This window comes from Mus musculus, chromosome 15, assembly GCF_000001635.26.
Source record: "Mus musculus strain C57BL/6J chromosome 15, GRCm38.p6 C57BL/6J".
In the NCBI taxonomy this organism is placed as follows: Eukaryota; Metazoa; Chordata; class Mammalia; order Rodentia; family Muridae; genus Mus; species Mus musculus.
Genome location: NC_000081.6, coordinates 49,556,996 through 49,581,776, shown reverse-complemented (window position 1 = coordinate 49,581,776; position 24,781 = coordinate 49,556,996).

Genomic DNA, 24,781 nt, shown 5'->3' with positions numbered 1-24,781 from the left:
ATCTGTTTCAGAATCTAGACTGATGCCATCACTTAATAATATATTGAATTAACTTTAAGATTACCTACTTTATGTAAGGCATCACATCAAAAAATACTATTTGGAGAAAAATAAATCATTAATATGAAGTTTAACAGACTTTCTGACTCCAAATTATTTGGAACACAACCTACTATTTCAGGTAAATAACAATCAAATCAGGAGTTTGATTTATGGCACTGAAGAATAATAGAATTTTTAAAACTAAGGGTAAATTCATAGAATATATATAAAAATTAGTAGGAGGAAGAAAATTTTGTAGAAACTGGTAAATGTGAGAATGTAGCAATAATACACTGGAACATTACTTTCATGTTCACTATTTCTAATACATTTTCTATTTGGAATCAATTAGTAGATACAATGATTTTTGAAGTAAAACAGAATCTTAATTTTTCTTTGAAAAAAATTAACATTTCATTTTGTAATAAACCCGGTCTTACTCTTTATATTGTAGATATGAATATTAGTAATGGCCTAGTATTTTCATATGTAACTATAAAACTTCTTATATTCCCCAACCTTAGTATAAATTTTATAATTTATCTATTTATATGGTAAACAATATGTATATTTATTTAGAGTGGTAGTTGAGTCATAGATACTCTGGTGCACGATATATTTTAAACAAATATATATGATACATATCTTTTAAAACTGATTTCCTTTAAAAATATTCTAAACATACTATTTTTGAGTTCATGTGTAATATAGTTAATTCTGAATTTAACAGAAAAAACATATATTTACAATGCATTGTTATTGAACCTAAAATGACAAACAAAACTAAAATTTCAAATTCCTATTAGTCATCTGCTTTTAAGAAATTTAATCAATTATAGATCATTAAGCATCACTCAGTATATTTAAAATTTTCTAGTATAACTGATAACACTTTTTATGATCTAGTAATGAAAATTAAGTTGAATAATTTTATTGTGTTGACTATATTTCTAAATTTATGCCACTCTTAGTGGCATATAGTTAGCACTAAATAATAAATAGTGTTTAAAACACATTACATTTAAATTTTAACTCTGAAATATTGTGACTGTCTAGGAATATGAGTGCTAAAATAGCATGTATTATAAACATGTTGTATTTCATTATGTTAGCTTTAAAAAAGACAGTCATTATTCTTTCAAGTATATTAGAACATACCTGTTATCCAAGTATTTGGGAGTCTGAGACGGGATGATTTTAAGTTTAAGAGCAGCCAAAAATGCTTGGTTCAATGGTTATCCCAATACCATAGAATCTGAAACAGAAGGATTACACGGAATTTTAGGCCAGAATGGGCTTCAAGGTAAATTCCAGGACAGACTGAGCTACAGATTAAGATAATAAGTCAATATAAAAATCACAAACAAGCAAACAAACAAACAAAAAGCCTAACTACCACCCCCACCACCCCCACCACCACCAACAACAAAATTTTAAATGGAAACATGAATTTTTTCAGAGCCACTGAAAATATAAGGGCAATTACACTTAAAATGTTTTAGCTGTATTTTTGATTGTTTTTATCTGTAATTTTATTTAATTTCTTGATATTGTGTGAGGTCCTTTTGCATTCTAAATGTTTAATCATTCTGAAATGGCTCTGCAACTGAGATCACCCAACATTGTGTATATAATATCTCTTTATCCATACTTTGGTGATAATTCTTTTACCATTAAACCATAGAGATTGAGTGAATGACTCCATAGTCTCAATAGGCTGCATCTGTCAAGAAAGACAACAGATGACTTGCTGTAATTCACACTGAGAGAGGACCCAGCAATTATCTAATGTTGACCAATATTTAAATCCATACTATATTTATGCTTTTGTTATATATCTATGCATTTGTTAATCCTTGAGATAGATTCAGTAAAAATATTTAACTTCTATGTGACTAGTGAATAAAGTAGAAATCTTGTAAATCTGATATTAATTTAAACTTTAATTCATAGCTATAAAGTATACACATTTTGCCTTACAAAAATAAAATGATAGCAATCTGAAAGATTATTTCCAGTTTCTACACATTATGATACATATTATATTTAGTAATATTTTCTTTATACAGAGAGTAAAGTTGAAATTTCCTTTGAATAAAATATCTTAACCACTTAACTGACTGTAAAGGTTTAATTAATGTAGTAATATATTCATTTACAAAAGATTTAAATTGCCGGTGCATTGTCAGTTAGCAAGAAACTCTGGATGAGAAATTAAACATCAGTGTCATGATGTGACTTTCCTCTTATTTTTGTATTAGTCATGTTGGATGAAACAAGAAAAACTTGGAACTAGTAGACATAAATCAAATTTTATTGCTTCATATTAAATGCTAGAAATCAACTGCAATGGTAGCACCTTTACATATCCAATTGAAGAGTATCAGTAAAGTGGGATTTTTTTTCTTCAAGAAATGGTGATCTCTCATTGTGGCAAAGGAAGCTTGACTAAAGAATCGGTCATAATGTGACTCAAATGTTTACAAAGAAAGTGATCATACAAAATGTAAACTCTTGGAATGGACAGTTTATAGTTCTGTATTTGTTCTCATTTTCCTAATAAACATTTATCAAAATTATTAATTTATGGAGAAATATAAAAACAACACATGAAAGAAAACTACTACTAATATCCAAATAAGGAAGAAAAATAATAGTTCCCTGTTGTAAAGGAATTTTAATCCAGCAATATGGCTGATCTTTAAGAGATCACATCCAAAGACCTAGGTCTGTGTGATCCAGCTGGAATGCAGACATCTACACCTTCGATCACAAGAGACAGAGCAAGTTGATCTCTGACTTCTAGGCCAGCCTGGTATAGATCAAGTTTCAGGAAAAGAAAAGCCTACATGCACACCTTAAATCCCACCGCTCAGGAGAGAGAGAGAGGTGTAGAGACCTCTTTGAGTTCTAGTCAGTCTGTTTCATTGAGTTAGTATGTTGAGAGAGGTAGTGCAGCAGATTAGAGTTTGTGGCAGTTCATTTTATGGAGATCCGAGGTTGTTTTAAGAGGGACAGTTTTATAGAGACAGGTCACCAGTGAAGAGAGAAGGAAAAGGAGCCAGAAAATTAGAGCAAACTGCCATATTTAGTTTGAAGGACAATTTTGTGAGAAGCCGAGAGAAGCGAGTTTGAGTCAGTCAACTTGGAGAGGTGTTTGTCCCAGAACAGTTGAGTTGAACCAGACAGCCAGAATATATAATTAGCTAGAAAGGATGGAATTATTTAGAAGTAAGCATCAGAGGCAGAAGACATTCGAGGCCTAGATTACATTGTACAGGAGCTAAAAACTTCCAGGACAAGGACCACATTAGCAGATGAATGCATTATGGCTTGAAGAAGACAATTTCATCAGATAAATGCCTGTACACCAGTGTAGTGGGTTAGGCTAATGCTGCTTGTATTCTAATAAAAATTTGGGGTCCAGAAAATGGATTACCACAATGATAAGATAGTCCACACATAAGACACTGAGTGTCCCTGCCTCCAGTTAATTGTGATTGTAAATAACGATGCCAAACAGCCAATAGCTGAGCAGAAGAGACATAGGTGGGGTGTGGTTTCACTGGCTGGGGAAAGAAATGACCATGAGCGGAGGAGGAAGAAGCCCCCATGCAATAGTAGAACATGCAAGAGGAAGCAAGTAGAAGTGGCCCTGATCTAAGGGTCAAGAAAGCATGACCCTATGGGCTATCCAGCTGGAGCAGAGCAGCCCAGATTAGTAAGTAATAAACAGGAGTTGTTGGTAGGGAAATAGACATGAAGGGTAGGCAGCTGCCCATTTCTTGTGTTGCTAAAGGCATATTGAAAACAGAAAGCAAAGGATCTTTACCTATCCCAAATCAGACAGGGGACTAATATCCAATATATATAAAGAACTCAAGAAGGTAGACTCCATAAAATCAAATAACACCATTAAAAAATGGGGCTCAGAACTGAACAAAGATTTCTCACCCGAGGAATACCGAATGGCAGAGAAGCACCAGAAAAAATGTTCAAAATCTTTAATCATCAGGGAAATGCAAATCAAAACAACCCTGAGATTCCACCTCACACCAGTCAGAATGGCTAAGATGAAAAATTCAGGTGACAGCAGATGCTGGCGAGGATGTGGAGAAAGGGGAACACTCCTCCATTGTTGGTGGGATTGCAAGCTTGTACAACCACTCTGGAAATCATTCTGGCGGTTCCTCAGAAAATTGGACATAGTACTACCGGAAGATCCAGCAATACCTCTTCTGGGCATATATCCAGAAGATGCCCCCAACTGGTAAGAAGGACACATGCTCCACTATGTTCATAGCAGCCTTATTTATAATAGTCAGAAGATGGAAAGAACCCAGATGCCCCTCAACAGAGGAATGGATCCAGAAAATGTGGTACATTTAGACAATGGAGTACTACTCAGCTATTAAAAAGAATGAATTTATGAAATTCCTAGCCAAATGGATGGACCTGGAGGGCATCATCCTGAGTGAGGTAACCCAATCACAAAGGAACTCTCACAATATGTACTCACTGATAAGTGGATATTAGCCCAGAAACTTAGGATACCCAAGATATAAGATATAATTTGCTAAAAATACTAAACTCAAGAGAACGAAGACCAAAGTGTGGACACTTTGCCCCTTCTTAGAATAGGAAACAAAACACCCATGGAAGGAGTTACAGAGACAAAATCTGGAAGTGTGACGAAAGGATGGACCATCTAGTGATTGCCATATCCAGAGATCCATCCCATGATCAGCTTCCAAACGCTGACACCATTGTATACACTAGCAAGATATTGCTGAAAGGACCCAAATATAGCTGTCTCTTGTGAGACTATGCCAGGGCTTAGCAAACACAGAAGTGGATGCTCACAGTCAGTTATTGAATGGACCACAGGGCCCCCAATGGAGGAACTAGAGAAAGCACCCAAGGAACTAAAGGGAACTGCAACCCTATAGGTGGAACAACAATATGAACTAAGCAGTACCCTGGAGCTCTTGTCTCTAGCTGCATATGTATCAAAAGATGGCCTAGTCGGCCATCACTGCAAAGAGAGGCCCATTGGACTTGCAAACCTTATATGCCCCAGTACAGGAGAATGCCAGGGCCAAAAAGGGGGAGTGGGTGGATAGGGGATTAGGGGGGGTTATGGGGGACTTTTGGTATAGCATTGGAAATGTAAATGAGCTAAATACCTAATAAAAATGGAAAAAAAAGAAATAGCAAAAAAAAAAAAAAAAAAGGAAAACAGAAAGGCTGTGTGTGTGTTTTATCAAGTAACTCAATGATCAAGGTGGGGAAGATGCACCAGCTGAGATTTTAAATATTTAAGACACATCATTTCTCAGAGAAAGGGGTAACTGAAATACAACTCTATAGTGGGTATATAAAGAAGAATAATACACCTTCAGATAATTATTAAGATGAATTCTTGAGCATTAATAGCTATTTCAAGATATCTGAAAACTCATTTAAGGGAAAGGGACTGGTTTACAGTTGAAGAAGGGACACAGACTATCTTGTAGGAGGCAGAAGATGGGGAGTGTCTGCTATCCAGGCACATTTTACATTTTTACATTTTATCAGGCAGCAGAGCAAGATGAATGTTAGTACTCCTCTGATTTCCTCCTATTTATTCAGCCCAGAAAACCAATCAATGTTATGGTGCCACCCACACTCAAACTCTGCTTTCTTTCTTCATCGTGCCTCTCTGAGACCATTCTCACATAGTTTTTTTTTAAATTTGTTTTTTTCTGATTCTAAATAGTGAGTTGACAAGATGGCATCCTAGATGCCACTGTGAATATAGTTTAGAAGAAAACTTTTCTATACTCTCAATATTTGTGAAGAATTTGAAATACAATTCAAACTGAAGATAAAATTTTAAAAAATGAAAGACTTATAGGAAAGAGAAATAATGGAAATGCAGAAAGCCACACAGAGTGTAAGGTGTCCAAAAGCAACACAACGTGAGAAGGATTGTGCCAAGACAGAACTAGGGTATGGAATAGAAAGATCAGTGTCCTTCTAATAAGCTTGGGTGTTTTATTCTGTGTTTACTTTGCCTTTGACCTTTGTAAAAAATATATAGGTTAATGTTTATTTCACAATTATTTCTGAAATCTTTCAACTAGTAAGTTGTCAGCTGCTTGAGTATTTAAATTTCTTTCATACCTACTAGCAGTCAGAGATGCCAGTAAAAATAGAAGCAAGGCAGGACAATCATGTTGTTGAAATATGTGTATTAACATTTAACTCTGAAGAGAATTTTGTATTTACAGTAAAATGAATTATTTATAAATATGTTAGAATTTTATCAGATTTAAATATGTGATTATTACTGCAAGAAACAAGACACAGCTATTAGCTACTATTATCAAAGACACTTGTTTTTTTATTTTTTAATCATATATTTTGGAATAATTATTGGGGAGATGGAAATTAGCTTGCAGTAGAACATATAATATACAAATCATTTCATGATGCTGTAAAAAAATCAAATGTTATATGTGTATAAATGATTTTCTGGTTTCATCATAAACCTAGTTAAGGCATACTTGATCATTTATCTTCATAATATTTACATTACAGAGATATTTTGTAGACTTCTTAGCATTGTTTATGGGCACTTCAAGAAAAAAACTATATATATATGTAAGTAATAAAGTTTTCTGAGAAGAAAAGGTAAAATATTGAGTTCACAAACTCATGTTTCACTTTAGGAAAGTGAAAAAAATCTAATAATTCATTTTAATTTATATATAACATTTATTTCTGAATATGGATTATGAAGAGAAGAAAATTTCTGAAGAGAAGTGGTTAAAAATCACTCATAAAAATCAATATTTAAATCTATACATCTTAGAAATATACTTTAAGAAGAATCATTCTTTCTGATTTCATTACTTACTAGACTAATGTTTAGAGAAAATATATGAACCTAAAACAAGTGATTTTATGAATTCTAATTATACTTCAGTGATCTAAAATTACTCTTGCTTTAGATTGCCAAATATTGAAGTGAAAACATTTTAAAAGATTTGAGCGTTTCTAATCCTAGTTTCCAAAATTCTTTAAGAAAAAAATGTGAATTATTTGTCTTATTAGAAATAATGTGTGAATATAGGTACATATAGATGATTATGACTATGCCTCTTTCTTCGCGTTATTGTCATTGTAATATTTTTCCTTTGCTTCTCATTAAATCCTTTAAGTAGGAATATGAGACATACAGTCAATACCTTCATCTTCAGAATGCACCACAAAAAAATCTTGATATTTTTAGAGTCCAACCAAAATATGGTAAGGTCACAAAGAAAAGTTTAAAAATTCGAATAAAAATTAACAGTTTCTTTGCTACTTTACAAACCTTGACTACTAGAAAATGTCTTCCAATGTGCTAGGTATTAGGTTATAGTTTAATGTATGCTATCTCTAAAGCTCAGCAATCAATGCCTCTGTCGTCAAAGAGCCATCTCTGTCTTTAAGTGTGCAAATTGACTGCAACGCCTCAAACATAGCACAATTGCCATTTGGATTTCTATACTTCTATATCCCTATAAGTTTCTCTCATTAAGGGTTGTATTACTTTTACTTTAAAGCAGAAAGAAGAGCAGGATTCTGAAACATATTATCCAGAAATTGTTTCAAGTTTTTCTAAGTAGCAAAGAATGGGGCAACCATCCTCTATGTATTCTGTGTTAGTTGGGTGTATTAAATTCTCCTTCATAATATTCATACTTTACATCGTACTTTAATGTTCATGGCCAATGAAGTAAAGAGTAAAGAAGTTACATTGCAAAATAAAACACATGAAAGGCATACTGTAATAATGAGCAGTTTCTATTTTACTCGGTTTGTGGTCTCAGGTGAAGTAGGAGAGTTATGTTCTGGAGAGTAACAACCTTCTTTGGTATCATTAGAAGAATAGCCAACGTTTTATTCCTTTTTATTCAAATTTTATGATTAAAAAAAACCATTGTATGAACCATTTTCTCTCTCTTTATTTCTGTTCATCCAGTTTTATTGCTGAAGTTGCCATCAATACTGTTCCTACCAGATTTGCAGTTATTATGTATTAGTGGCCTTCCTGTGTAATGTTCACTGATGAGCACATTGAAAGTTAATTCAAATTTCAGTTTCATTTCGTTAGAGTTTTTAAGAATATAACAAGAAACACAATGTTTAATCTAAGTTTGATAGTAATAAGTTCCCCTGTACTGGGGTATATAAAGTTTGCAAGTCCAATGGGCCTCTCTTTCCAGTGATGGCCAACTAGACCATCTTTTGATACATATGCAGCTAGAGTCAAGAGCTCCGGGGTACTGGTTAGTTCATAATTTTGTTCCACCTATAGGGTTGCAGATCCCTTTAGCTCCTTGTTTACTTTCTCTAGCTCCTCCATTGGGGGCCCTGTGATCCATCCAATAGCTGACTGTGAGCAACCACTTCTGTGTTTGCTAGGCCCCAGCATAGTCTCACAAGAGACAGCTATATCAGGGTCCTTTCAGCAAAATCTTGCTACTGTATGCAATGGTGTCAGCGCTTGGAGGCTGATTATGTGATGGATCCCTGGATATGGCAGTCTCTAGATAGTCCATCCTTTTGTCTCAGCTCCAAACTTTGTCTCTGTAACTCCTTCCATGGGTGTTTTATTCCCAATTCTAAGAAGGGGCAAAGTGTCCACACTTTGGTCTTCGTTCTTCTTGAGTTTCATGTGTTTCGCAAATTGTATCTTATATCTTGGGTATCCTAAGTTTCTGGGCTAATATCCACTTATCAGTGAGAACATATCCTTTGAGTTCTATTGTGATTGGGTTACCTCACTCAGGATGATGCCCTCCAGGCCCAATACTTTTATGACTTCACTGATTGAACCCAAAAGAAAGTAAGAAAGCAAAAAAGACAACTTTGTGTATTTGTCTCAGACCATGCTACTGTTGTTTCAGTTGCAAGAAAGATCAAGACAAAATCTAAACTTGCAAGTAGAAAACACTCTCTATGAATATTGTTGGGGGTCATATATTCAGTTTTCACCCATATTCTCTTTTCTCCAAAGAAGTTAAATTCTAACACTTGTAAAAGCTGAGTTTACTAATTAAAGTTAAGTTTTCAAAATACTATCATATATTTGACTGTATGACTACAATTACTTTTAGAAATAATACATTGAATTGATGAACAAAAAATGAATATCATAATATTTGAGAAGAATTTGAAAAAAGTAAAAATGGAAAAGCACAAGTGGAAAATAATAGAACAATTTCCAAGTTAATGTAAGTCATATTTGTTTTCAAAGATGATGATTTTGGGTATTTAGGCATGCATATCTATATCTATATATCTCTATCTCTACCTATCATCTATCTATCTATCTATCTATCTATCTATCTATCTGTAGGTATATTTTCATTTTCCAAATTTTTTTAATTATAGGCATGATTCTCATTATTGATAATGATTTTATAATTTATGATATTAATAGGTAAATTATAATTGGCTTAAATAATTAAGAACATTTCCATTTTCCTGTATAACTAAAGATATAGTATATTTTAGTTTTTTTTAAAAAAATCTCCATTTAGTATGTAAACAAGATGGTAACTGTGATGGTTTGTATATATTTGTCTTAGGGAATGGCAATATTTGGAAGCATGGCCTTGTTGGAGTAGGTGTGTCACTGTGGAAGTGGGCTTTAATAAGGCAGCCTTAGTTGCCTGGAAGCCAGTATTCTGCTAGTAGCCTTCAGATGAAGATGAAGAACTCTCAGCTCCTCTTGTGCCATGCTTGCCTGGACGCTGCCATATTCCCACCTTGATTATAATGGACTGGGTCTCTGAACCTGAAAGCCAGCCCTAATTAAATATTGTTCTTATAAGAGTTGCCTTAGTCATGGTGTTTGTTCACAGCAGTAAAAGCCTAACTAGACCAGTAATGCTAATTAGCTTTTTAAAACTACTATATGATATTTTTTTCTAATTTGAAATAGTTGAAATAAATATTTGGTTGTGTGATTCCTATTTCCAGTGACTTGCTTTCCATCACTGTAAGAGGTTTCTTCTTTCTTTTCCAGTTAATGTTAATGTTCATCATGTGAGTAGCTTTTTTACAAAACTGTGAAGAGAGAGTTATTAAAACTAATCTAGTTTTGATTCAACTCTATATGAACCTCAATTACTGTCACAGATTGGTGAAATAAATAGGAAGAAACACCAGTGGTTGCTATGTTATATCTTTCCCAGTGAGTTGGTATAAGTGAATTACCTATATGTTGTGGATAGCCCTGTAATCCTGTTTTCCACGTTAATTTGTAAAATAAAGGAGAGCTGATGGTTGGGCAAATAAAAGGGAAGGTGGAGCAGAATGTGAGAAGCGAGAAGAAGGCATAAATGGAAGAGGGAGAGGAAGCAGAGGAGGAGGAGGAAGAGGAAGAAAACCGGAGCAGAAGCACATGGCCTAGAGAAAGCACAGGTTCTAAGGGGTCTCATAAGATAGGAAAGATAGTAGTGTGGTGGTAGATCTGCCCAGTCTAGGCGCACAACATGTATTCATATTTATTGTGCTATGTTTTCATTGCTAGGGCATATTTGGGTTGGAGATTTACCACAACACTTATACATGGATGTTGTAAAAGAAATACTAGTATTTCTTCATGTTCTTTTCCTGAATTGCATATAAACATTGGAGTGACTGACTCTTAGTCTTTAACTTTAGTCTTCTTTACAATATTCATCTATTTGCAGTTTTCTATAGTCTCATGGCATTGAATTAAAAACAAAAACAAAACATTGATTTCTTTTTTTTAACCAAATCTAAATTCAGTATCTATGGTCTTCCCTATACTATCAACTCATTAACATCATACACTCTAAAAATATAAACCATATTTTATTATTAATCAACTTTTATAATTTGAACCTGAATGATTACATTTGGTAAAAATTGAAGAAACCTTTATATTGGATTGAGTCTTTCCTGACTTGCAATCTTCAGTCCTCTAATTGCAAATTGTGCAAATGATGTCAACTTACAGTATGCATTAAGACTTTAGCCACTTCTCAATTTTACTCATAGCAAATAGAATTAGCCATATCCTGATTTGCCTAAATAATAGATCTCTTTTCTGCCATTACTGCACCCATGAAAGCTATACTTAGTAGCTGGAATATATTTTTAAAACCTTAAAAAATTCTTTAACAAAAGTGTTATGTCAGTGAAATATGAGAAAAAAATGAAATCTCTTAAGGTTACTTTAAATATCTGTTAAGGCAATGTCTTCTATATTTTCAGCATGTTCAAAAAATTAGGTATACACCACAAAAACTTGAAACTTTATTTCAAAATATAGAAAAAAATATAAAGTATTTAACTAAAAGTGTTACCATCATTTCTGACTCAGACTTTCAATTTGCCATGTTTTGATAATGAATGTCATACTAAGTAATAATTAAAAATTTAAATTATTGCATGTGTTTTGTTGTCCAAATTTATTATGCACAATGTCTGCTATAATTCAAATAGAAGTATATTAAATCATGTGCAGAAACATTGAAATTATGCATTGACATAGTTTGCCTGTTAATTAATGTCATTCAAAGTAGTTATTTAAAATTTTAATTATTGCATACATTTTGTCTATCTTCATATTTTAAAATGCCAGTTTTATTTCAAATATAAAAGTATTAAGTCTCATGCAGAAATACTAAAATAACACAAGTGATATTTTATAAGGTGGACCTTGATACATATTTTCAGTCATTATTATGAAGTGAAAACACAAACACAGACATACATGAAAATAAGGAACACACATGTTTATTTGCCATTTTTATCTGCATCTATCCCTATCACATTGCTTTCATGTTACATATTGAGAGAAAATATGAAAGAAAGACCCTTCTTAGGACTTTACTCCCCTCTCTCATTTCTTTGTTATTGCTCTTAAGCAAATAGTTGATTAAACGAAAAAAAAAAATGAAATGACTACAAGTCGGTATGAACTTGTTTGCCACAGATTGGCCTTAGTCGGCCCCCCCCCTTAATCCATGGGAGAAATCAGGGTTCAGATACAGGTGGGCAGGGAGTCAGCGAAAACTGTGACAGACAGACATGGACACAAAGAGAGTGCTGTATCTGAATGTAATTTTCTCCAAACAAGCATCAGATTTTTAATACAAAAGAGAATAGAGAAGTTAGGTGACACATCAGCAAGGTACAGTGAGGTTACCTGATGCCTAATGACTCTTACGCAAAACAGAGGAATGCAAATATAAAGACTGGCAGGAACTGGACAATAAACAACTGAGACAAAGTCACCTCTATCTAAGTTCAGCTATATTATTAGAAGCAGGTGTGAGGTATTTATACTCCAGGGGCAAGTGTTTTCAGGCCCAAGCCACAATTCTAATTAGAGGGTTCTGCTCTAGCTAACCTTCTCATGAATGATGTAATACTCTAGTTCCTCCTTAAACCACAGCCCTAACTACTTCCTAAACCATTGTAAATTCCTGTATATTGGAGTGACTCGGCTTTATTCTAAGTGATTATGGAGGGGGGGGGGGGGCTTTCTACTAATAAGTAATGTGGTCTGCCATACATAACTATAATAAGAAATCTAAACTTACTTTGCTAAGCTTGCCCTGAGATTTCTAACTCTATGTAGTAGATAGTAATGCCTGATTTCTTTCACTATCTTTCTTACAATACTAGAGGCAATTCTGAATGTCACTGAATAGGCAACATGCTTACTGAATTCCAAGCCCAGGGTCAGCTCAGAGACTACCTAGGGCATTGGTGAAGGCCAGGAAGCAAAGTTCAATTTTGCTTAGGTATTTAGCAAGTCATTGCTTGGAGGAAACTATAACAAAACAATACTGAAAGAAAGCACACAGATCCATTCACTGACTAACACAAGGACAAGTTTGGAGCATTCGTTATACGGCATGCAACAGTTCCAGGAGACTAAGTTTCCATGAACTTTTTGCCTTGGAACTGCATCCAAGTTTTTAGGCCTGTCAAGAGAGTCACTACTGGAGTGGGTATGGCACTTGTTAGAGGGAAAAAACATCACAGAAAAGGTCTCTCTCTCTCTCTTTCTCTCTCTCTCTGTCTCTCTCTCTCTCTCTACCTCCCTCCCTCCCTCCCTCCCTCCCTCCATCCCACCCTGTGTGTGTGTGTATATTTGTGTGTAAGTGTGTGTGTGTGTGTGTGTGTGTGTGTGTGTGTGTGTGTGATTACCTCTCACAAATTGATGAAGAATAGAATGCATATTCCCCTAGAATCTAATGTGTAGAATTTGGAGTAGGATGGAGATGCTATAGATCTGTATGATGCCAAAGACAGGATTAACTTTTCCTGGTATCTAAAACCATTAAGCAAATTATCTATTTCTCAGTTTGGTTCTCCTTCAACTGACTAGATGACATCCACCTACAATAAAAGAAGCAAGCAACCTCTGCCTACCAAGTAAAACATGGTGTCATCTAAACACATCCAGTTAGACATACCCAGAATGGTATTTTACCAAATACCTGCAATCTTCTATTTCACTCTGATTTACAGATAGAAATGATGTTACAAATAAGGAAGTCTTGAAAGAATGTGGTGCTGCCTGTGGAAGCTGATCCACATAATGCCAATGACTGTAGGAGCCTTTGTATATTCTTCACATCTCTGCTCACTAACATGCTTGACCGTTGGTTGCTGCAACTCACTTCACTTACAATGGTCAAGTAAGTAGAAATACTCCTATATGTATAGATAAAAGGAGCATTACATGTAATTGCATGTTATGTGACTATGGTAAAATAATTGAATGTCAAATGCAGAGAATTAAAACAATGTGGAAACTTTAAACATAGGATCATGGGTAACTGGATAGGATGTGTATCTATAAAACCATTTCTCATCTGCTTCTTTTGTACTCTTTTCCAAACAGTTGTGGTTATTTTTGTTGTTGTTTTGTTTTGTTTCCTTGAGTAGTAAAAACCTGAGAATCAGGAGTCAGGCTATCATGCCACCTTCTCAATAAGACCACATCATCATGTTTTTGTTTTTTGTTTTTGTTTTTAAATACATGTTTCTTATGTCTAAACTTCATGCACCATAACTTTAAGTTTTTATATCAATTGTATCTTAAAGATAATTTGCATTTTAACCCATTACATAGTTCACACAACAGATTAGGCTGAATAAAATTATTATAGTTGTTTTGATATGTACTACTGCTTCAGGGCAGTATTCTCAGTCTTCCTAACACTGATCTTTAATACAATCTCTAGTGAGGTAACGATGTAACAACTCCTCAAAGCAAAGAATTACTTTTTTGCTACTTTGTAACTGTGATTTTTCTACAATTAGGAATTGTAATGTAAATATCTGTGTATTCTGATGGATTTTAGTGATCCTTGTAAAACTGTCAATTGATCCCTAGAGAGTCATGACCCACAGATTGAGAAACACTGTCCTAGGGTATGAGATAATTATTAATAAATCCATAATATCTGTGAAGAATTTTGCTGGAATTTTGACAGGAATAGTATTTAATCTGTAGATTGTTGTTGGTAAGATGGCCATTTTACTATGTTAATTCTACCAATCCCTGATCATGGGAGATCTCTCCATTTTCTGAGCTCTTCTTCAATTTCTTTCTTTCTTTCTTTCTTTCTTTCTTTCTTTCTTTCTTTCTTTCTTTCTTTCTTTCTTTCTCTCTTTCTTTCTTTCTTTCTTTCTTTCTTTCTTTCTTTTTTCCCTTTTCGAGCCAGGGTTTCTCTGTATAGCCTTGGCTGTCCTGGAACTCATTTTGTAGACCAGGCTGGCCTCAAACTCAGAAAACTGCCTGCCTCTGCCTCCAGAGTGCTGGAATTAAAGGCGTGCACCACCACGCCTGGCTTTAAATTTCTTTCTTGAGAGAATGGAAGTTCTTGTCATATAGATCTTTCACTTGTTTGGTTAGAGATGCACCAAGATAATTTATATTATTTTTCACTATTGTGAAGGGTATTATTTCCCTGTTTTCTTTCTCAGCCTGTTTATCATTTGTATAAAAGCAGGCTACTGATTTGAGTTTATTTTATATCCAGCCACTTTGCTGAAGTTGTTTATCAGCTGTGAAAGTTCTCTGTCAGAATTGTTGACATTGCTTATGTATGCTACCATATCTTCTGCAAATAGCAATACCTTGACTTCCTCTTTGCCAATTTGTATCCCCATTGATCTCCATTTGTTGTCTTATTGCTCTAGCTAGAATTTTGAGTACTATATCGAATAGATACGAAGAGAGTAGGCAGCTCTGTCTTGTCTCTGATTTTAGTAGAATTAGTAGAATTGTTTCAAGTCTCTCTCCATTTAATTTGATATTGGGTGTTGGTTTTCTTATATATTGCTCCTGTTGTTGAATTAAGGAAAGATTGGAAGAAGCTGATGAGGAAGCTGACCCCATAGGAAAATCAGCAGTCTCAACCAACCCAGACCCCTGAGATCTCTCTGATACTGAGTCACACTAACTGGGTGCAAACAGGTAATGTTCTGAGACTGCTGATACATATATAACAGAGACTTCCTGGTCTGGACTCAGTGGGAAAAGAAACACCTAACCCTTGAAAGACTTGAGACCCCAGGAAGTGAGGAGGTCTGATGGGAGTTGGTGCATACCCTTAGAGACAGGGTGGGGGGAGGAGGAATGGGATGAGTAAATGTGAGAAGGGGAGGGAGAAAGCAATAGCTGGGCTGTAAAAAAAAATGTAATAAAAATAAATAAATCCATAGTATCGAATAAGCATTTATTTGGTGAATTTAGTAATATCTAGGTCAACACTACGATTGGAATTTTAAAAATGATAAAAGTACAACTGAGAGACAAAATAGGAATAGATTATATCCTTCTATATTTTAGGCAAAATACAGAATAGCATATACATGTGTAAGTACCAAAGCCATAGTGTACTTGAACATTGAAAAATTATACTATGCCCCTGGTAAGCCATCATTGCTCACACATGCTAAGTTCTGAAGTTTTCTGACTACCAATTATGAATTTCAAGAGTGGGGACTCAGTTCTAGGTATCTTCTGGTCAGCAGATAATAGTGCCTAGAGTTGAAACTCTTTTATTTTATTGTGATAAATGAGACTAGACTGGTCCTTATATACTGTTTTACTTACTTATGATAAACAAAGAAAAATGCCATTGTTATGAATTACATGTAGGCCAGCACTGAGTACAGGTTTGAACCCCGTGTCCACACTCTTGCTTGGTGGTTTGTAGCAATGGTGCCAGTTTCAGACTATAGAAGAGCATCATAATTTTTTTCACTTGAAATTATTTTTTACTGAGAAATTTACATGTGACTTCAGACATGTTATTCTATAAAACAGGCATTCAAATAAATACTGATAATAAATTGAAAGAAATTTATTTTAAATGATTCTTTGCTATGTGTACATACAAATACATCAATACATATAATCATATAATATAATACATATAATCATATCCATCAAATACATCGATACATATAATCATATAATATAATACATATAATCATATAATATAATACATATAATCATAGAATACATCAAACACAAAGGCAAGATGCTTACTAATGACATTAATGTATTTAATTTTCTGTATAAATTAATGAGTTTTGGCAGAACATTTGCTACTACAGTACACACAGCATCTTGAAAGATTTTCAAGCTTGGCTTTTTCATTACATGAAAGCTGTGTATATGAATATGCTTTACAAAATAACAGAGAATGTTTAGGTAATTTCAGAAGTAGTTTGAAATTCTGTGCTAATCTCAAAATAAATTTGTTTTTCTCCCTATTTTAAAATTTTCATGTAAAAGTCATCAGCCCCTCAAACATCAGGTTTTAACGTTAAATATGCTAACTGCAATTTTAATACTATCTGGACAAACATTAATCTGATACATGCTGAGCAATTATAGTCAGAAAGTATTAAAAAGACACGTTTCTGTGATAGTTTTTCACATACAGTTATACATCAAGATTCATAGGTACAAAAGCCTCAAATGAGCTGTGGTGTTTTGAGAAGCATGAAGAATATCATACAGTAGGAGGGCATGTTCAGGAAGAAGTACATATGCTGTGTGTTAAGAGCCACGGTTGTAGAGAGATCTCCTTACAGAACCCAAGTATGTGAGGCATGTGAGATGCATATGTATTGCTATATAAGCATATGATCTAGTTTGAGAAGCACTGGCTATCATAATCAGAATTGTTGAATATTCATTGCAGAATATTTAGAATCACCACCCTACCCTGTGACACACATTGCACATCTGTTTAAGGAATCCTTCCAAGAAATCTTCTCTAATTGATATGTAGATACATTCTCACAGGTTGGTCTTCTGACACTGACAAAAGTGAAAGAGACAGACAGACAATCTTTTTATCACTTCATTTAATGTCTTATGCCCTCGTGCACAAGGCTAATATACTACCGGTATTAAGAGCTGAATCTTTAAAAGCATATTCACGGCTTATGATTTGAAATTAGGGACTAGAAATATGGTTCAGTGATTAAGAAAGCTCATTGGTTTTGCAGACTATCAGGTTTCTGTTTGCAGAAATCACAACAGGTAGCTCATACCTGCCTACAACTCCAATTCCAGAGGTATTAATGCCACGGCTGGCCTCTCAGCCTCTCTCATGAACTCATAGCATGTACATTAATGCAGACACACAGGTATATCATAAAAGCAAACATTTTAAAAATAAGATTTTAAATAAATTCACGGTTGGAAGATGTGCCACTCCAAATTTGTACTATGAATATCTTAACACTATTTTTTAAATTTTAATTTGTATTTATATATTGTATTACTTTTATGTTTTTACAGTCCAGTCATTACCCTCCCCCTTTCTTGTCTGCCCTCTCATAGTTCCTCATCTCATTCCTGCTCTCCCTTATCTCCAAGAGGATGAGGTCCCCTACCCTCATCAGGCCTTCCCACTCCCTAGGGCCTCAAGTCTTTTGAGGGTTAGGCGCCACTTTTCTCACTGAAGCCATACCAGGTACTTCTCTGCTGTATATATGTTGGCTGTGGGGGCTCAGACCTGCTAGTGTATGCTGCCTGGTTGGTGAAGAAGGGGGGATCCTAACACTAAAATGACAGAATTACCTTAGCATTTAAGGTAACTTTTGTTATTGTAACAATCTTGAGAGAGGCATTGAAAGTCAATTGAAAAGATGTGTGCTGTGAATGGACAGTAAGGAAGTGATGACTAAAGAGTACGCTGCTTTTTCACTGGCACCATTTATTAGATAATTAGCACTATATATCCTTCTTGTCATTAGCCTCTACCTTTGATTCTAAGTCATTATTCTGAAGATGTATTCCTAATATATATCTTAATGAAATAAGTTTAATGAAATGGCTTGTATAAATAACAGTCCTAGTAAATTAACAAAAATACCTCCTTTTTTTCCTGATACTTCACAGAATTTTTGAAAGATATTTGTAGAATATGTATGGAGAAGTCAGTGGACCTCTAACATGCTGGTTCTCTGTGTTTCTCAGAAATTTATGGCCAAGTTTATATCTATGGTGCATAATCATAAATAAACATTAGTCGCATAAATCTTATTTCATATTTACCATACTCTAGAATTCTCTTCATACCATGTGTGACAACTTTTTTGAAGTTAAAATTATCACCCCTTTATGCACTCATTTAAAAATAAATCCTTTTATTTCTTTTGATTAATCTCAACACAGTCTCTATAATTAAGTTACATTTATTTATTGTTTACTTGAAGTTGATATCTGCTCTATTTCACCAGCTGTATTCTGGCAAGTTTGTGGAGCTAGTCTTCCTTAAACATTTCAGGAGTCAGTTGTCTAATCATTCTTGGCTCATGAGTTTCCCTTCATCACAGAATAATTAGAAACCCATCATTTTGTCATTATGTCACTGTTTTTTTTTTTTTTTCCAATGTGTAGTTCTTTCTAGTTGCTGCTAGAAGAAAAGTAAATTCAGTTTGGTTTAACTATCCATAGAGGGTCCAAAGTCGATATCTAAAAAAGGCACCTATTAAAAAGAAATATAAAGGGAAATTGCAGTCAAGCAGCTTCACCATCTGGGTCATATGAAAATGAGAAGCAGTGATGAGGGTCTGCATGCTGATGGTGCTGCAGACCTAACCAACTTGCTGTCTCTCCAAGCAGCCATGTGTGCAGATTAATGAAGAGCGGTGTCAGAATAAAACTTCCCGCTGACTTACTGTGGATAAGCTATTTTCCTCCGTCATTGCCTCAGCTTTGCTTACAGGAGAGTAGATTCATTTTTAGCATGTGCTTTCCTACTAATCGTTCTGACTAAGCGGAAGCAAATCTCTTGGTAAAAGGTGCCAGCAACATCTGGTAGCTTTAAATCCGAATCAGTGTGGATACACACACCCATGTTGTCCTGTACTCTGTGGTGATCACAAATCAGCATGCTGCTGTGAACCCAACACAATGTGACCTGGGTTAGCACTTCATCAGGCAGAAGGAAGACTTTTCCTGGCCTTTGCTTCGGATTTCTTTTGCCCTGTTTCAAGTAAGATTCAAAAGTCAGTGGAACCCTTTTTATTTTGTTTCTTTTCAGAACGTTGGTTTCTCAGCCGTAACCACTAGTTATTTCAAGTTATTTCAAGTAATTGCCAAGGTAATTTATTTTAACAAATTTTTCCTTACTCAAAAGATACATGATAAAAAAAGATTAATATATGTTAATGAATATGTATGAACGTTGTTTAATTATAAATAATGTGATATATCTCTATGTAAAATGTTTAGTAAAATACTGCCCTACAACTTTTTATATTTATTTGAAAATGAACAGAAAATATATTATATTATTTTTATATCATTTTTAAAGTTTTAGAACTGGATGTCTCAGGCATTATAGAAATTATTAAAAACCTCACTCTTGTTACAATTCGTCTATTTAGAGTTGAAAAACAATTAGATATTTTGGTTAAAGAATTGTTTCATACATGAAAAATTCAGTGCTTGAGAAAGGTTATGAGTATAAATAGCATTGATATAAATATTCTGGGTGTAGGCCTGGGATTAAATGCATCAGGATACTGTAGGCATTCGATTAGCTAAGTTGTCTTAGATAGAGCTTTATTGCTGTGAACAGACACCATGACCAAGGCAACTCTTACAAGGACAACACTTAGTTGTGGCTGGCTTACAGGTTCAGAGGTTCAGTCCATTATCATCAAGGTGGGAACATGGCAGCGTCCAGGCAGGCATGGTGCAGAGCTGAGAGTTCTACACCTTCATCTGAATAATGAGTTACAGGCAGCTAGGATGAGGGTCTTAAAGCCCAAGCCCACAGTAACACACTTACTCCAACAGGTTGTACCTACTCTAGTAGAGCCACCCCTTCAATAGTGCCATGCCCTGGGTTGAGCATATCCAAAATTTCACAATAGCCTAGATCTAATCATCCCCTATAGTGGCACCACCAACTAGTTATTCAGATAATTATTCAATGCTGGGCTCTGTTTCTTACTTCCATTTGGATGAACTGAGACTTTGTGAAATTCAAAAATAAATTATAAAATCTCATGTCTCTCTTCTGGATAACAGCACCTAGATTTATATTTGTTTTTGTTTTTACCTTTTTTTTTGTCATCTACTTTTATTTTTATGCAAAGAAAAGCAGAAAACTATGTAAGTATTACTTAGACATCCAAACTTGCACTGTTATGTATTGAGTATGTGTGAGAAAAAGGAGGCCTAGGGCATATTTATACCAGTTTTTGGGAACTGAGGTAGAAGCCTTCCTTGTGATACCTAAGTTTTAAGTTAATGCACATATGTATTTGCAAAAATATATAAGGTATTTCTTCTGGCCTTCAGCAATAATCATAAAGCAGTGTTGGCTCTAGCATAAACAATCTTGACATTTACCCCAATATCTAATGTCATGTAATATTTAAGCTCTCATCTAATCACAGAATTGTTACTTTTGATTTAAAATATTTTCTACAATGTAAGTTTAGTGTATTAAAATTTTAATTCAAGAATTAACATCTATAACTTATTGTCTTCAATTGCATTCAGACTTGGCAATGGTTTCTAAAAGAGACTTTCTTTGTATGAAATCTGCAAGTCATGCTGTGTAATAGGAAGCATAATAAATCATCCTGTCATGGAACTGTAAAGATTTCCCTACGCTGCTGCTTCCCACTCAGTAAGTAAAAATTTATCAGTCTAATAAATAATGTTTTGTGCTTGTCCCCAATTTTCATTCATGCACATATCATAAGCTTCAATTTGTTGAATATCTTATCAAGTCTCTTTTGAACATTGCTGGGCTGGGGGTACTACAGAAAAGACGAAAATTAAGCAGATGTTAGAGTCAGAATAGTCTTGCCTGTCACTGTAGCCATGAGTACCTTATGTATTTTAATGTCAGTTTTGAGATTAAAGTTCATTGATCCTAGCAATAACGCCCCAATTAAAAAAAAAAAAAAAAAAAAAAAAAAACCTTTCTCAAAGAAGCAGGACACTACCTCACATATATAATATCAACTCTTATAATAGATGAGTTATTTGATTCTTTAACCTAAAATCATCACATAAACTAAATAAACCTGAAGAAAAGGTACTTATTCAATGTATTAAAGTGACATTTTGGCTATTTCAATAAAATTCCTATGGTGGAGAACGTTATCAGTAGCACATATTTATTTCTTAGAAACTTTATGGACTAGGTCAAGACACTGATACATGACTTCCTTATGCCAACTCTCTGACTCAAAGATGTCTTAATGTGTACCTGTAAAGCAGAGGGTAAAAATGGTATGAATTTTTTTTACCCAATTCTGACAATAACTGAAGTATGCGTTCTCTCCACAATGACCAAACTTTTTCAAACAAATCATTTCTGGTATAGATATGTTGGAGGGAAACATATGTTTTTAACAATAATGATATTGAAAAATTATATCTTGATTTGAAAGTTATGATGAAATAAAAGAAAAACAGGACAGAACCATGATGTCAGACATCTTCTTTGGAATAGCCAGCAATGAGGTAATCACGCATCTGCCAGGGAAGCTGATAGACTAACTGTATATCTTCAACTCTCCCTCTTCCCCTTCAGTCAAACACCCAAGTCTTAACCCTAGCTTTGTAGCAGAAAACAAAAATAAATAATAAATAAATAAATAAATAAATAAAACCAAAAAACAAAACAACCAACCAAAACAATACAAAAAGCATCTGTGACCTCCAGTTCTTCCCTGCCCCATCTCCAACTAATCATTTAGACATTCTTTAGATTTCCTTGTCCCACTCATTTAATTAGCCCAGTCCTCAATGTCAACGGGCGTTCCCTGGTAAACCATTGACCATGCCTGCCAGAGAATCAGATGGAGTAACTGCACATATTCTTCTTTCCCTTCTCTGGTCCAAGTCTTATCCCCTCGTCTCATCTCCAGCTCAGTAGCAGACCACTTGTTGTGGCTTCCCCTCCTTCCCTGCCCCTTCTCCAATATATCACAAGGACCTTTCCATTTGCCTTCCTCCACACCCCACATTCATCCCTTTATCTCAGCTTCCAACTTTAGCAGTTACTCCCTGAATTCACTTGTCATTCAAACCAGGGAGGCAGGTAGAATAGCTGCAGATCTTTACCTGTGCTCTCGATCTAATCTAGCACTGCAGCAGAACACCTCAGGCTGCTTTGTCTTCCTCTCTGCCCCTTCTCTAGGTGAACAAGCAGATCTTGTCCTCCAATATTCCTTTCACACTCATTCTGTTCATTCCAGTACTCAAATCCAACAGGCATTCACTGGGAAGCCTCTGGGAATCCACTAGTCAAGCCTACCCAGGAACCAAGTAGGCCAGCATAAAAGGTGAGCAAGATTCAGATCTTCACTTTCTCTTCTCTCCTCCAAACCAATACTCTAGTCTCATTCACAGCTCTGTAGCAGAACACATGATCTGGATTCTCTTCAGATCTACACTCATTCCCAGTGTACTAAGATCTTTGTGGAACACCCTAATTTACTCCATTTTGTGAACTCACTAGTCCCTCTACTAGCCTCAAATCATTCTGAAGCACCAGCTCTCAAATCATAAAATTATACTTTCTCCAAAAGTCCCAGTGCCCATAGCTAGCAGAATCAAAAAAAAAAAAAATTCTTACGTGGAAGGGCACAGCCACTGTACGCCCCTAAGAACCAGAGAGGACATCAGAGAACATACGACAAAACACACATCCCACGAAAGAGTTCTAAATACAAGCCCCCAGAATTATAATCACCTCAAACCCAGATGTCTAGACACCGTCATGAAAACACCATCAATAGAAGTCAGGACAATACCCTTTAGACCACAAAACCCTACCACAGTGGTCACTAAGAATTACAGAATAGTTAAAGCATGGGACAACAACCTTAAGATAGCCTTTATAAATATGATATAGTTTCCTAAAGAAGAAATGAAAAAAACAATCCCAGGAAGAAATCTATGAAAACACAAACAATAAAAGAAAATGAATGAAATACTTCAAGACTTGAAGATATAAATACAATGAATAAAAAAAAATCTAAAGTGGAGGAAAACTAGTAATAAAAACTTTAGAAAGGCAAACAGGATGCAAACTTCTTTTTTTTAATTTATTTACTAGGTATTTTCTTCATTTACATTTCCAATGCTATCCCAAAAGTCTCTCATACCACCCCCACTCCCCCGCCCACCCAGTCCCACTTCTTGGCTCTGGCGTTCCCCTGTACCAAGGCATATAAAGTTTGCAAGACCAATGGGCCTCTCTTTCCAATGATGGCCGACAAGGCCATCTTCTGATACATAGGATGCAAACTTCTAAAACCACTTTGGAAATCACCATTTCAGACTGTAGTAACAAAATTACTTCAAAGACACTGCTGTCCTCATAGATCAGTACCTTGCTCTACCATCATCAGAGAAACTTTGTCCTGTAGCAAATGGGCACAAATATCCAAGAGCCATACCAAGTAATATCAGAGACTGAGAAATGTTTAGTCACTAAACCCTAAAAGGATGTCTCCACCAAATTCCTTCCCTTGAGGACCAGGTTTTGGTATACTTTAGTATTCAGAGGTGATGGAAAACACCAAGAAAACAAGGCCTTCTAAATCCATACGACTGGTGCAACATGCACACTCACAGAAACTGAGGCAGCCCGTAGAGAGCCTTCATGGCAGTACAGAACTTATAGACGTTGCCAACCAATGTTTGATTTACCGTGGAAGTCAATTGCTACTTCACATGGTTAAGTCAAAGAAATTATTGTATATTTGAATATTTAAAAAGAGGATTAACCAACTAACCAATTATTAGCGTATCTCTAATAAATGTTCAGGATATATCCAATAAAAAATCATGTATTTCATTTAAAAAGTATTAATTTGTTTCAAATCAAATAGCTACTTAACATCATAACAGAAAATCAGCCTTTTACTTTCTAGTAGAGTACATTGGGAAGTAATTCCTAAGGGAAAAACAAATGAAAGCAAAGGCATATTAGAAAAACAGAAATTTAAAAGTAAAGGCAATAAAACTGTGCTTTTTCATCGCAAGCAATGATCAGTGCGAGTGACTTCAAAGAAATATAAATAACTCATTTTCTTCAAGCTCACTGTTTTTTCTCATTAGTGTTTGACTTCTAGATCATATATAATTAAATGTGAGTTTGTGTTTCTTCTCTTGTAGGTTAAACATTAGGACACATATTTA